Genomic DNA, 16,047 nt, shown 5'->3' on the forward strand with positions numbered 1-16,047 from the left:
ACCAGACCTTACTTTGAGAACAGCAAATGCAGAGCCATCAAAGGTTTTTAAGCAAGATAATTATACCAACAGAAACACGCAAGATTTAAGGTTTGGAGAGGCTGAATACAGAGAGTTTAGGTAAAATGCCAATTCATGCAGGAAATGATAAAGGCCACAATTTTCCAAATAACTGCACCTTAAATGGTTAATTTCAGGCCTCCCCAGTGGCACAGGGGTTGAGCGCTGGCCTGCGAAGCTGTCTGCAGCCTCTGCAGCGCCAGTCAGATCCCCCGGCCTCTGGGTAGGGTCCCACATGGCGCACAGACCTCTCCTGACTCGCTCCCCTCAGCAGTGTATTTTGTCAGTCTGCCTGTTCTGTTCCCTGCTCTGGCTCTGGTGAATCCTCTCACCCTCCCACGCTTCTGACTGTACCCAGTGCTTTTATAAAATAAATAAATAAATCTTTTAAAAAAATGAAAAAAAATGGTTAATTTCAACCCATATACATCTACATGATCAATGTATGTATGCACCTACATATTCATTTATGTTGAAAAAATCTAGAAGAAGCAAGGACATTTTTCCACTGGGTGGGTATTCTTCATATAAAAACTAATGACTTGGGCCACAGTTAAGACAACCACACAACATGGTTTTCTTGAAATGGTCCCAGTTTGGATTGGGTGGTCTGGTGTCTCTTCAACTTAGTACCCCCCTTTACTCTCAGTGTCCTTGTCTAGAAAAATAATTACATGGTCATTCTACTTTAAAAGAGACACATACATTTCTTCTCATTCAGGCATGCTGACCAAGCTTTTGAGAAGCAGGTATGGAAACGATGACAGTCATAATTAATTGCAACAACAGTGCCAGTGAACTATTGTAAACAGATGATTCTTTATCAAAGGAGACTGACAACTGTTAATAGAAGTAAGTGCGACAAGTTTCGTATATCTAGCGTTGGAACCAAAAGCCCCTCCAGGTCACCTGTGTGATCTCAGACCCCTATGAGAATTTTCACATGGTGATCAGATACAAAACATTCTTCTCTATAAGCCCTCTGCATGAAAAGCTGAGGCCCAAACCCAAGGCTGCAGTCAGAAGAAAAGACAGAAAACACAAAGGCTCTTCCATCATCCTCCTGGCCCAGAGAGCTTGGAAACTAGGATAATATGGAATCAAGTGTTCACAACAATACTTGTGTTCTGAATACTCAGTAAATCCAAGAACTGGACCAAATACTGGATTTTGAAACTTGCACTCTATCTGCAAAAGCCACACATACATCAGGACTCCAAACAGGGTTTGTTAAAGCTGCTTTCCCAAATCACAGGCGTTTTCCCAGTTCTTGTCAGCCCTCAGTTAATTCATATCATGCTTGGAGGCAACAATAACATGAGCTTACTGCCACAGCAGACACGGAACAACTAAAGGACAAAACTATTCTGCTTCCTGTAAGTGTAAATAGATGACAAGCAATCAATCACCTCATTCTTCTATACGCCTTGCTATTTCTTTTTTTTCCCTTAAACATTTTCCTTATCCTTTTTATTTGGCAAATAAAATAAAGCAAGACTAAAAATCTTAAGTTCAGAGAGAATGTCAAAGAAAACAGTTAAGGAGCTTTAATATCTAGGTGACTGTATAATTTTTCATCCAAACCATGGTAATTTTAAATGTGAGAAGGGATATGTTTGATAGTTAAGGTAGGTCAGTAAGAATAAAAATAGCACTGTTGCAGGCAAACCAGGACATCTGGTCATCTTCCTAATATCAGTCATATTCCCACACAAAAGTCATAGTATTTGTAAAGATGCAATTTGTGATTCTGCTAGGTCAACCAAATTTCAAATATAGTCCTGTCTCTTTGGGTCAGGCCTACTTTATGGCAATGGAGCAGGAAAGGTTTTCACCCCATGCTGCCATTCCCTATCCAACACACCATGCAAGACTGGTTCCATTTCCCACCCACCCCCCTTCAAAAAAAGCAGGCACCAACACGCTAGAATGTAGATCCTGGCCAAGTCAACAGCAAGCCCTCAAACATGGTACCTCGGGTTTCTCTTAAAGGAACACTTCACAAGAGACACATTAACCTGGTGGGAGGGTACAGATACCAGTGACAGATTTAGTAAGTATTTTGAATGTTAGATCCTTTCATTGATGCCAGGGCACATGTTGAAACTGGACAGAGCCCAAAGCCACCTTGGTGCAAAACACATTCCTCCAGAAGAAAAAGCTATAGCATCCATCCTCAACTATATGTAGCAACGTTAGTTTCTCTTGCATTTTGCTGAAGTCAGTGATTTAAAAGTCTTTGAAAAGTGTAAGAAAATATGTTTGTCTCCCAAGATCGCACTGCCCAAGTTAAACAGAGCCAATGCTTACTTTTATTTCATACTTCCTGTTCAGAGGGGTCAGACGTTGCTCATGTTCTTCACTAAATTTAGTCCTGTGGCTGGTGAACATTAATTTACTGGAATATTTACTCTCACATTCATAAAAAAAGGGAAGAACAGTCTTGTAATCTAGTTTCAATCTACAGCACATAAATAATCCACAATGGTGATGGAACAGAAAAACCACAGCTGGCTTGTCTCAAATGTTCAGAATGATTTTGATTTCTTCCTGGACTCCACAGTCATTCATAAGGATTCACTGCCAAAGGCTGTTCAATGCTATGATGGAGGCAACAGTAAGCAAATGTCTTAGGTTGCTAAATCATTAAAGTAGAGCATTATCCATAGCTGAAGCCCTTTTGAACTCATGCCAATTGGAATAAGTCCTTCCAGCCAGGAGCCACAATGAGTCTGAGTCCATGGGGTACAGTCCACTTAAAATGACACTCACCTCATTTGTAAACAAAGAAGGGAGTATTTGTATACAAGAGCTAAGAAAGTTATGACTGTCATCCTCCCATAAATGCTATAATCACTGTAAACTCAAAGATATTTTTGTCAATATAACCACTTAAATAGCTTCACATAACCACAATTAAAGGCAAAGAAATAATCAAAACAAATAGCTCAGTGATGACATTTTAAATGTTCAAAGAAAGAAGAAATTAATCGATTAGAGTGCAGAATAGTGGTAAGGTTAGAAAGTTGCCTTTGAGAGATCAAAATTGTCTTCTCACCACCCTCCCCCACCTCCTAACAGTGAAGTGGATCATTTCTGAAGAAGACAATGACCCTTTATACAAGGCTTCTCTTATCTGTTAGTGATGCCATCTGTCTCCCACACTATATAAACAATCCCCGCAGGAATCTTCTGATGACCAAACAGATTAGCCAGCTCCAGATTTTCACACTATTAGTAATATCCCCATCCAGATTAGGCCTCTCGCCTTAATAACTCAAAAGATAAGCTTAATAACTGATCCTTCTTTGCTTACAAATGAGGTGAGTGTCATTTTAAGATAACCTCTCAGAACACACAGCCATCTGTTGTTGGGGGGGGGGGGTTAGCTCTCTCTAGGCAACAGAAGAAATGAGCCCTTGAGGGAATAGGAGAAACAATAAAATGAAAACTATACTTGTAATGCAAAAAGAATACATGAAATTTCACTAGATCGAATAAAAGACTCTACTTACTATGTGAAAATCTTTTTCCTCTAAATGTCAAACTGTAGACAACTATGCACGACAAGTTTCACACTCTGACAAAGGTATGTGCACAATGAGAATTCAGAGTTTGCTTCAGGAAGGCCGCAGGCCCCTGGGAAGTTTGCCTACAGTCCACCTCTACCTATGATGATCGCTGCTGCTTCCCTTTTCGAAGTTTAATATCGATTGATTGATCCCTTGTAACTCTGTGCTTCTGTATTGTCTCCAAAGACTTTCAACTCCATCAAAAAAAAATGTGCCCATAAAGATGTTCCTAAAATTAATAACAATAATCAAGGGGAAACACTTGAGCACTGCTAATAGAGGAAAAGACCGGGCACAAGAGAGCCAGACCTCTGCAGTTGCACGTCCTCGGAAACATCTACGCCTAAATCTGCAGCCCCAGTCTCCTCTAGGCCCCAAGCCCCAGCCAAAGGTGTTCCCCACACATTCCAAACCTAAAAGGAAACGAGCCTCTTCTTCCACAAGTGATGCTCAAATAGATCCCAAAGTCTCAGTTACTCGGGCTCACCAAACCTTGAAACACGTTCCAGTGAAGCTCAGGCGCGTTTCAGGACAGCGAGGCCCAAATGTCAAATGAATGACCGCGCCGGGGCGCGCGGGAGGAAAACAAAGCCACCTCCCGCGATCGGGTACCTGCGGCGCGAGGGCCGGCGCGAGCCGCGCACTCACCTGGGGCTCGGCGCCCGCTGCCGCAGGCTGCAGATGGGCCGGGGCCGCGGGGCGGCGGGGCGCCCCGAAGTCTCCCAGACCAGCGGCCCCGGCGCCCTCCGGCCGATCCGCGCTCCCCGGGGAAGGCTGGCGGCCGGGGGCGCCGCCGCGCGTCGCATGCAGCTCGGGCTGCGGCGGCCGCTGCCACGGAGCCGAGCGCGGGCGCCCCGCACTGCTGTCCCCGATCCCGAGACCCGGAGCGGCGACGACAGAGGCGCGGCGCAGGCACGGAGCGCTCGGGCGCGCCCCTCAGCGGCTCTTCCCGCCGCCCTCCGCAGCGGGCTGGGCTTCGGCTCGCCTTTGTGCTGGCATCTTCCTGGGCGCCCCACGACACTCGGAGCTCCCCAGGCGGCTCCGCGCCGCCGCCCACCCCGGGTTACGCCGCGCCCCCCGCGCGACCCGCCGATTGTGCCGAGTCAGCAGCGGCCGCGGCGGCGGGGACGCGCGGAGCCATGTCTCCCGCGGCGATCGGGGGTGCCGGGTGTCCGGCGCAGCGAGGAGGTTGGCGGCCGAGCTGGCGGCCGGGGTGCGGCGCGGCCCCAGCGGCCCCGCAGCGCCGGATCCCTGCCGCGCGCTCTCCAGGCGTCGCCCGCGAGCAGCCGCCGGCGGGTCTGCGTCGCCCCCGCTCGCCTTTCCCAGCTGGCTCGCCCGGCCTCCCGCCCGCCCGCCGCCACCTTCCTCTGGCTCGGCGCGCCCGGGCGCCCGCCCCAGTCCCGGGGCCCCGGGCCTCGGTGGACCAAAGGTCCAGCCCGCTCACCTCGGGCGGCGCCCGCGCCCCTCCGGCTAGAAGCCTCGGCGGCATCTGCCCGCACCGGCCTGGGGGGCGCTTGGATGGGGGCTTCCAGGACGTCGGGGACCAAGGGCTGGAAGACGGGAGGAGCAGAAGGAAGGGACAGCCAGACAGACCCTGGCCAGCTGGACCTTCCTGGGGAAGGTGCGGGAGAGTGGAGCGGGTGCAGCTAATTGGAAGACGAATCTCCAGGCTGCGGCAGGACTTAAGGGTTCCGACTGGCACCGCGGAGAAAACAGGAGACCCTCTGGGGTGATGCAGCCAGGGCTCTTCCCAAATCCCACCGGAAAGTTAAATGCAGGAGTGTCATGCCTCGATTTCCCCAATTGCAAGGGTAGGACGTTAATATTCATGTCACCTGCACGGGGTGTGGTCACGACTAAAAATGGATTGTTGAAAGCGCTCCGAGCTACTTTGCCTAAAGAGGGCACTAGAAATAAATTATTACTATATTAATACTTTCAGCTTTCTATTCTACAGCATCTTCATTGACTCAGTGCCACTTAGGGAAAGGAGTTTTTAAAACCCTGAAATACAAGGATATTGGTCCTCCACCACCACCACCCCCTGCCCCCATGCTCAGTCTCTATCCAGATATGAGAAAGATTTACTCAATTTTGCAGATTAACTCTAGCCATGTGGAGAAAGACCCAACACATTTGGGGCCCTCCAAATAATGAGTATCAGTTACTTCGGAATTTTTAAGTATGTGCTCTCAATATTATCTCTCCCCTCTTCTCTGTAACAGCGATTCAGTTTTCCTTTAAGCACTACCCTTCCCTTAGCGCGTGGTCTTTCTTGTTCCAGAATACTGACACCTCCCATGCGCTCATAGAATTTGCCAGTGGTCATATTCCAAAGCACAGCAGTGGTTCTGAGATGGGCATATTGGTCTGGGAACTCATTCTGGGGCTTTAGCTCAATCAACTCAGAAAAAGAAAGTCCTTTAAACTAAGGACAACTCATTTGGAAGGGTATAACCCAGTAATGACATGTCAGTATCATCAATGCATGTGAATGAAACCAACTTTAAGGGAGATAACGCTGAGGGAGTCCGCATGATGTCCTTTGAGCCTCTGGAGGCAAATATATTTGACTTGAACTATACCCCTGAAGCTAATATATCCTTTTTATATCCTCAGGTCAACTTCAGTTATGTGTTCTGTCACATGTCACAAAAAGCCCGACTCATTATTCCTTGGATCTGTGCATTCCAGACATCATTGCTAGACTATTCCAGGAAATCGAGCTCTCTCTCATACACACACACACACACACACACACACACACACACACACAGATAACACAGAGTTATCTTATTGTTTCTACTGGGAAGACTGTTCTTAAGACTATCATAATAAAAAATTTTCAATCAACTGTGCTAATGGAAACACTAATCCATTAACTCTGTAGAAGAAAATATGAAAGCAATGATTTTCATATGAAGAAATCAAAAATCGCACTGTGCAGATATGCAGGAAAAAATGTAAAGACATTAGGCAGTTTTTAAAATCATGGTATTTTTCTGGATTTGTTGATGTCTGGTACTTGCAATTTTTTTAATTTATAATTTGCTGTGATTTTTTTGAATTCTAAATAAATATTATTTTGTAGTTCCTTTTGTACTGTCTTTTGTTTTTGAGAAACAGCAAGTTTTTTCTTTGCTGAGTTCTTGCATTTGAAGTACTCCTGGAGGACACCCATAGCCTGAGGCTTTGCCATAGTCCTTAACTGCTATGCAACTGTAACCAATCTCTTTGCAGGGTTTCCCCTCTGTCAGTTTTACAGAGGCCTATCCAGTCCCCTGGTTTCTTGTCATCAACCTTAACCAGGTTGATTTGAACTCAAAGGGCCTCTTCCACCCTGACATACACATACTCATCACAGTTGGATGCAGCCACAAAAATAGAGACTTGGCCCTTATCTGAGGCTTCTGCAGCTTCAAAAATTCCCCGTACTAAGCTATGGTGAATGATGGTGGTTAGCAAGTCTTGGAAAGCAGTATCACATCCATTATGCCTCCACATCAAAGCCTTCCTTGGCCAAGGCAGTGGGTTATCTGTGAAACCAAATATTGAAGATACCCAAGCCTCCTCCACCACACAACTCTACAGGAAAATTGCATATTCTTTTCTTAAGGAAAGCTCTGAACTGTATAAAGTTCAGACTCTACAAAACACAAATCTATCCCTATTGAACCTGGTGTTCTGAATGTACTCTAATCAGTATAGTATTCAATTGAAGAAATGACTAAGCAAAGTAATGTTTGAGACATATATTTCTATATCTGGCAACCATCACGTAGGAGTGAATGACTAGGTATAACTAGGGAATTTAGGGCACTAGCCATTTTAATGCCAAAATATATTCTGAAATGTATTTTCTACCTTTTTTTGAAAAATATCCCAACTTTAATTGCCTGTTTTTGTAGTGGTTATGATTTATTTACTATGCTATGATTCACTGACACCCTTAGAACCTCTGTAGGTATAAATGTTTTTGCCTCTCCACTAAATGACCTCAGGTTTAGTTTTTGTTGTTGTAACTTTAAGAATAAACATAGGATTCCATGTCTTTCCTACCTATCACCTTGTCTTTTCTCAAAAAATTTTATCTCATTCTAAATTCCTGCTTATTATCCATTAAGGGATTGATAAGACTACATGAATATTCTCATTAGAATTTTGTCTAAAATGGTTTGCAAGAGGGAGGAGGTTTGGTGAAAAATGTATGTGAGCTTTTAGTACATATATATTATGGTCTCTATTTGGGTTGCTCAGAATCCTTTCTAGTTTCCACTGCCATGATAAGAAGTTCTGAATTCTCCTTTTCATATATTTTTTAATGCAAATATTTAATAACCACTTACTGGAGCCAGACACTCTTCTGAGTGTTGAAAGATACAGAAATGAAGGGAATAAACAAAATTCCTGTCCTTCCAAAACTTATATTCAAATGGCATAGAGCAGAGTCAAATAATAAGTGAGATGTGGCAGAAAGGACTAGAGTTTACAATTTCCATAGGTCCCTTTACATTGTCCAGTCTCTTGTCATTTAGGATAACCATGTGACTTATTCTGTCAAGCAGAATTTCAGCTCTCTGGAACTTACTTTGAGTTAAACACACTGCATTTTGTTTCTAATAGCCCTGATGAGACTTCTAGTTGAAAAGTAAGCATCCTGACTCAGCAGCCTGATGACCCTTTGTCATCTAGTGACTAGAGAATACCCACGCACAGATTTCTCCTTCTCCATGACTATGATGAACAATTCCCTGTTCCTTCCTTGGATGATTAGGAAAGAAACTAGAAGGCCAACTTCTGGTTGTTAAAAAAGATCCCACATTCCAGCTTTTTGTGCGAAGACTCCTATTAACCAATGCAAAAGTTTCTAACAAATGACCTAAAACTCAGACCATTCAGACCACTTGATCCTTTAAAACTCCCCTATGCCTTACCCCTGGTGGAACCCACTTGGGACTGCCCTTTGGTTGCGGACCTGGATCATGAGTCCCATTCTCATCTCCTTCTCCATGACTTTGAAATGAACAGCAATCCCCTATTCTCAAATCATCGATGATTAGGAAAGAAAGTGGAAGGCCAAATTCTGATTGATAAAAAATGATTTTTTGATTATATTAAAGTCTGATCATTTCTAAGCCAACAGCAGCAATGTCAGGTATCAATTACACTGTGGAGGTTAAGAATCCGATGTGACATCTCTCATTCTCTTCACCTTCATTGGAGACCATAGCAGTCATATGTCAAAATGGTGTCATGTGAAATGGAAGGATCCTGGATCCCTGAATCATCACTTGGAGGAAAACTGTATTGTGAGCAAGAAATACACTATTAAGCTACTTAGATGTGGACTACAATATCTGGTACACCAGGCAGTATTAATGATCCTGATGATGGTGAATCAATTAACTATAATTGAAGTAGAATATTGCTATAATTAAAATATAAATATGTGGCATTTACTTAGGTGTTCAGTAGAAAGCAGCAAGGAAACTAGTATTGGAAGCTAGAACAACAATGGTGACAATATGCAGTGGCAAAACAATTAGCAAACTTGCTGCAAAAAGTTTAACTTGTGCAAGTCAGCAGTTTGAAACTAAGTGATTAGAAAGAATTATTAGTAAGTAATGGAAGCTATTGGTTGCATATAACAAAATATCACAAGAAAGTGATTAAGTTTGGGGGTGAGGAATATCCAATTTTAAAAAATAAATGGAAGAATATTAGAAATTTAGGTCTTTGCAAAAGTGGTAAGGTAACTGTTTTTAGATTCAAAACAGTGAAAGGTGGGATTGATAAATGCTTTGGCAGACAAAGGTCCAGTAAAACTCAGCCAGGAAAAAAATCCAATCAGGGTGTGGTCAGACAGCCTCAGAGTTGCCATTAAATTGAGAGAGGTTTTAAAGCTTATGTTTAGAAAAACACTTGGGTTGTAGTTACTGGCATAAGTAACTGACTGGAAGCAATAAGATCAGAAACCTATTTATTTTAGAGGAAATTATATTACCAAAGAAATTATTAGCCCAGACATGAAAAGTTCTTTGTCAGTTCAAGACTTCCATGTGCACTAAACTGGCTTTCTATTCTGTCTGCACCCACCCCAAAGGGGATCCAATTCATTGTTCCCCATTTCCTATGTGGCCAGGGAGAGAATGCGGGTGTCCAAAAGAAGAAGGGGAATATATGAGGGTAGAGTGAACAATGAACTAGGAAGAGCCTCTCTGAGGGCAGAACCAGAATTTAGTCTTGACATTTTCTAAACTGCCAGCACAAGGATATGTCACAGCGCTTCACCCAGGATTTCAGAATTAGTCAGAACAGTACACTACTGTGTGAGTCTTCCTTTCTTTCGTTTTCCAAATGCAATTTTGTGGGTGTGTATCACTACATATTGGACGTCAGAGAAGGCCAATGTCATGTCCTTTTGGATCACAGGCTGCCATAGTATAGGCACCACATCTGGATTTGATGGAGAGGACTATACATCATCCAAAGATCTTGAATTTAAGACCAGAAAAAATACTAGATTGCCTTCCTTAGGAAGAAAAGGAGTGTATTTTTAAAAAATACATTAATGTAGCACCTCCCCGGTGGTGCAGAGGATTGAGCACAGCGCTGTGAAGCTGTCCTCAGCCTCTGCAGCGAGAGTTTGAGTGCGGTGGGCCAGGGAAATTCCCACATGGTGCGGCAGACCTCTCCTTTCTCGCCCACTGCTCCCCTCAAAAGTGTTTCCAGTTCATCTGCCTGTTCTGCTCCCCGCTCTGTCTCTGGTGAATCCTCTCACCCTCCCGCACCTCTGGTCTGTGCCTCAGCTATTGTATAAATAAAAATAAATCTTTAAAAAAATACAATAATGTATTTGTTTTCCACCTTTGTATAACAAATTTCCACAAAGTTAGTGGGCTGGCACAACACCCATTTACAGTCTCACAGTTTCTATGGGTTGACTATCTTGGCACAATTTAATTGGAAACTGCTTATGGGCTCACAAGGCTGAATCAAGGAGCCTGCTGGGCTGCATTCTCATTTTAAGACTTGACTGGGGAAAAATTCAGTCAGTGTGTTGGCAGAATTCATTTCTTAATGACTCTGGCACTCATGGTAGCTTGTTCTTCAAAACCAACAGTAGAATTGATCTCTCTTCTATCAGTGTTCTACTAGAGTCTTACATAACATAAGGGAGTAACATTCTCTCATTTTTGCCATATTCATTGGCTAGAAGCAAGTCACAGATCTCACATAGGAAAGGGATTTTTCCAGGATGTGACTCATTTGGGGAATATAGCTCACAGGCGAAAAGGCAAATATATTGATTTATTCCCATTTCTATATACTTCTATGTATTTCCCAGACTGCTTTGTGGTTAAGTGACCATATGACTATTTTTATCCAAGGAAATGTGAGCAGAACTAATGTAGATCATTTCTATTTTTTTATATTTGTTTACATCTCTTTTTTACATTTTATCACCATTGCCCATTTTTAAACAATATTTGCTTCCCCCCACCCCTCAGGTGTAGTTCCCGTAGCTTCCTTCACCAATGCACCCATGCACTCATGCACCATCACCTCAGTGCCCTGTGCTCCTCCCTCTCCTCCCTCTGATCCTCTCCTTCCTCCTCTCCTGCCGTATGTCTCTGATTTATAATTGTACATTTTTGCTTTGTTGTGTTTTGTACTGTTATTATTTTTTTTACACTGACTAAGGATCTACCCAAAGGACACAAAAACATTGATTCAAAAGACCACCTGTACACCTATGTTTATTGCAACACTATTTACAATAGGTAAAACCTGGAAACAACCCAAATGCCCAAAAATAGATGACTGGATCAAGAAGATGTGGTACATGTACACAATGGAAAATTATTCAGCAATCAAAAAAAAAAATAAACTCATGCCATTCGCAGCATCATGGATGGAACTAGAAGGAATTATGCTCAGTGAAATAAGCCAGAAGGAAAAAGAAAAATATCGGATGGTTCCACTTACAGCAGTAACAGAGAGGAACCAAATAAGACATCAGGGCAAAAAAAATAATAACAGCACAAAACATGTAGATCATTTCTAGACTAAGATGGCTGATTATATGGTGTACCTTCTCTCTCTCCTCTTTGTATTCCCCTATATCATGAAGGCCACATGTTGACAAATAGTAGCACTGCATCACACAAGTTGGCCTTCTGAGAACCACTTAAGAGCCATGAAGAACAATAGTCCCACCTGCACCCAGATCAAGACAAAATAAGAAACAAATACTTCCTTTTGCTAAGATGCTCAGATTTGGGAGTTTCTTGTAGAACCGTTAGTGTTACCTATCCTAGCTAAACACAAAATCTCTAAAGCACTCATTATGTCAGATAATGGTAAGTGCTAAGAAGAAAAGAAAACAGAGATATGAAAGATTTCAAGGGGATAGAATATCAGCTGGTGGAGGGAAACATCTTCCCTGAGAAAATAGCACTTAAATAAAGACTGGGCATTTGGGAATAGACCATTCCAAAAGAAGGAAACAGCAAGAAAAATCATATTGCTGAGCTGCGATATTAATAGATAGCATCTCACTGTATCAGAGGTTCTGCCCATAATCACCTTCTTCCTAAGATATTTTACAGTAATGTTTTCCCATCCCCAAATTATTTTTGCAATATATTATCTGTATGAGCATCATCCACTTATTCATTCATTCAAAAGGAGCTAAGTGTTTTAGGGACTCATATAAAAATACTAACATAATGTGAGTAAATTTGTGATTCCATTGAAAATACATTTTTATTAGTAGTAATATTTCAATGCTTCTTTATTTTGTCCTTGATTTGCTCTTTCCTGTGTATTAATAATTTTTTTAATTTAAAAAAAATGCCCCCTGGTAAGATTATTTTGATAAATTTAAATTGTCTCTATAAATTAATACTGTGTCTTTTGTTTAAAAAGGTTCAATCTCCCAGAGTTTGTCCCCACCACAAGCTAGTGCCTGAAAGGGGAGATGACAGAGGAGTCTTATGTGATTGTGTAGGGACAATGTTAGGGTAGAGACAAAGTTACATCAGATGTCCACATGGCATGCTCTGAATCTGTGCTGGTCTCTCATGGGAAGTGGCTGTCGTGGGCTTCCTGTACTGTGGAAAGGCAACTGGTCCCACCTCTGGGTATTCAACTGGTGGAGGCCTCTGAAGTCTACGCCCACTATGACTTATTGTGTAACCCTCTCATGTCTCTAAATTTCTGTCTACTCCATGGCTTAGATCACGTTTCTCACAGGCTCTGCCGTGGGTACCTCATATTTCATCACCTTTGAGCCTATGACAGTCACTCTATTCTCAGTGCAGCTGCTTTCCATGTTCCTCTCAGCAGCATGCGGCCAGTTCAGAGATTCAGCCACAACAAGCAAAGTGATACAGACTCCGCATAGTTAAAAACTCAGCTTTCCTCAGTCTCATTACACTGTGCCAATAAATTTACTTTGATACAGGGACCCTCAGAATGGTTCAAAGGCAGACCATTAGGCAATCTCCTGACTAAACCTTAAATATAAATTGAAGAGGTTTCTGGGAAGATAGTGAAGTAAAAAGCAGCAGAAATCTGTCTATCTACCTAGACAACAATTGCACTATCAGAATCTATCTGACATAAGACTTTAGAAATCTAGAGTTTACTGAAGGCTTACAATGTGAGAGGGAGATTTGAATGGTAAGTTATGAGCAATTTTGGCCAATTGAGCACAGTAACAGTTATCCACCTGCCACACACCCAGTCACATAGCCGACAACTGTATTTATGTGTTCCTGAAATAGTTTGCGCACAGTTCACAGGAACCAGGGAGAGCAAAAAGAATACTGTCCTCCAAACATTGGGGATGTCACCTGATCACTGAAACTGCTTCTGATCACAAAGATACTGAGGTAGGTAGCATTTGTTGCTGCCCCACCCATTGTCCCTTAGGCAAAACCATTTCTTTGAACCGCAGTGACTTCAAGGAGATTTAAAGGGCTAGTGCCTTTTTTATTCCTCCATTTTTTGCTTTTTCCCTTTTCATGAGTCAGACACTTACACTTAGGACATTATTAAACTACTGTTTTTACTGAAAAAAATATAAACTGACCATTAATTCCCAGCAAAAGGCTCAGAAAAGAACTGAGAAAACAATAAGCTTACACCTCAGGCTGATCCTTGCACAGGGACAGCCTATGGCAATTTAAAAGATAATAACAAAAACATTAAACCTGAGAAAGGGAGAAGATCTGATTTCTAAAACTACCATTATTAAATTTAAATATCCAGTGTTAAACTAAAACCACAAAACACATAAAGACAGAAAGTATGGTCATGCAAAGGAAAAAACTGAAGCAATGGAAACTGCCCCTGAAAAATAACTAATGGCAGATATTCTAGAAAAAACTTTAACAGAACCGTTTCAAAGATGCTTAAAAAACCAAGATGTAGAGAAACTCAAGAAAGTGATATGTGAACAAAATGGAAATATCAATGTAAATAAAGAGACTGAAAACCTAAACAAAAGCCCAAGAGAAATACTGGACTTGAAAAATACACGGAAGTGAAAAATTTGCTACCAGTATTGAGGGGATGATTTGAGGAGGAAGATAAAAGAAACAATGAATTTGAAGAAAGAAAAAATTATTAACAATGAAGATCAGAAAGAAAAAAGATTGAGGAATTCAAGCAGAGTCCATCAGACCATTAGGATGCTGGCAAGCACACAACATATACAACACGGGAGTCCCAGAAAACGGTAAAGGGCAGATAGAACATTTGAAGAAATAATGTTTGGAAACTTCCCAAATTTGATGAAAAACATGAATACAAATATAACTGTCAAGTAGCTCAACAAACTCCAAGCAAGATCAATTTGATAAGACTATACCAAGACATATTATAAACAATCAAAAGACAGAGATTAAAAAAAAAAATCTTGAAAGCAGCAAGACAGAAACATGTCATCTCATACAAGGTATCGTCACATTAATTCTAATTCTAATTCTAATCTATCAGTAGATTTCTCATCAAAGACTTTGAAGACCAGAAGACAATGGACTGAGATATTCAACGTGCTGTAAGGAAAAAAAAACTGCTTACCAAAAATTTCATATCTGTCAAAACTGTCCTTCAAAATGAGGGAGAAATTGGAACATTCCCAGATGGACACAAGTTTAGGGACCTATAGCTACCAGGCAAGCCCTGCAAAAAATGGTCAAGGGAGTCCTGCAAGGAAAAATGAAAGGATACGATATAGTAACTCAAAGCCATTGAAAAAAATAAAGCTCTCAGTAAAGATAAATCCACAGATAATTGTTAAAGCTAAAGTATATTATTGCAGCAACGGTTTATAACTGTATTTTGTTTTATACATAATTTAAGAGACTAATACATTTAAAGGAAAATTATTTATGTAAAAGTTAATGTCACTGTTACAGGGCAGGGAGAGGGGTACCCAGGCCACACAAACCTGCCTGCTCTAAATAGGTTCTGCTATCCACTGCATCAACACAAAACAAATGAGACTTTCGTGGGAAGGAACATTAATACAATCAGTGAACAATACAGAAAAGACTAAGACTATAGTTTCTAAATCAAGCACCCAAAGTTACCCGTTCCCTCGTGGGTAAAAGTCCATCCAAATGGGATTGGTCCAGAGCAAAGCCCCGAAGCCTGCCACAAGTCTAAAGCATCCTCCAGTGCAGACCCACAGAAAAGGATCAGAAACCACCAGACAAGTCTGGAGGGAAAAGAGCAAAATCAAAATCAAGACAAAACCGCATTGTCACCTCCCCACGGGTCTCTCACCCACATCTGTGTCAACCAGTCCACGACCAAAAGGCAAGCGCAGTTTCTTCACATGTCTCTCTGTTCCACGTGCCCCCTTCAGGTCTCCTTCTGGCTCTCCATCCTGCTTACTTCCTTCCTCAGTCTCCTCTGCAGTTTCTTCTCTCCCAGCTCAGCTCCACCCTCCCTTGGGTGGGGCAGGAAACCTGGAATCTCCCTATTTCCTGGGGACTGCACTGTTACAATACTATAACTTTAGTTTATAATTCCAAAACTTGTTTTCTATATCATTTAAGAGACTAATGCTTTTAAAGGGATTATTAGTTTATGTTTTAGAGCATACAGCATATAAAAATGTAATTTTCTGACTCAACAACTTAAAGGGATCAGAACAGAGCTATAAAGGAACAATGAATGTGTATGTATTTAAAATCTTGACCATCAGAAGAGTAAGAAAAGCATCCCACAGTATAGGAGAAAATATTTGCAAATCATATATCTGATAAGGGATTATACATGTAGAGAAACTCAAGAAAATTATATGTGAACAAAATGGAAATATCATTATCGATAGACCTAAATTTATATTTAAAGCTTAGTAAGGAGACTGCCTCCTAGACTACCACTGCTACAACCT

The 16,047-nt window shown here is 41.8% G+C and overlaps 1 protein-coding gene and 1 pseudogene across 2 annotated transcripts in view; both read right to left on the reverse strand.

Annotated features, from left to right (window-relative positions):
- HECW2 (HECT, C2 and WW domain containing E3 ubiquitin protein ligase 2) overlaps positions 1 to 15,483 on the reverse strand; it is a 355,083-nt gene extending 339,600 nt beyond the window's left edge. The window contains exon 1 of one of the 2 annotated variants that reach the window (XM_054699957.1): positions 15,432 to 15,483. The gene's annotated coding sequence lies outside the window, so the exon portion shown is untranslated. Of the gene's footprint in view, positions 1 to 4,280; positions 4,324 to 15,431 lie in introns of those variants that run through there. The other variant, XM_037523745.2, reaches the window with a different exon arrangement.
- Positions 5,797 to 8,643, reverse strand: LOC119255174 (40S ribosomal protein S12-like; annotated as a pseudogene).
- Positions 15,484 to 16,047: the final 564 nt, after the last annotated feature.

This window comes from Talpa occidentalis, unplaced genomic scaffold (genome assembly GCF_014898055.3).
Source record: "Talpa occidentalis isolate TD23 unplaced genomic scaffold, MPIMG_talOcc4v2.1 talOcc4.3, whole genome shotgun sequence".
Lineage (NCBI taxonomy): Eukaryota > Metazoa > Chordata > Mammalia > Eulipotyphla > Talpidae > Talpa > Talpa occidentalis.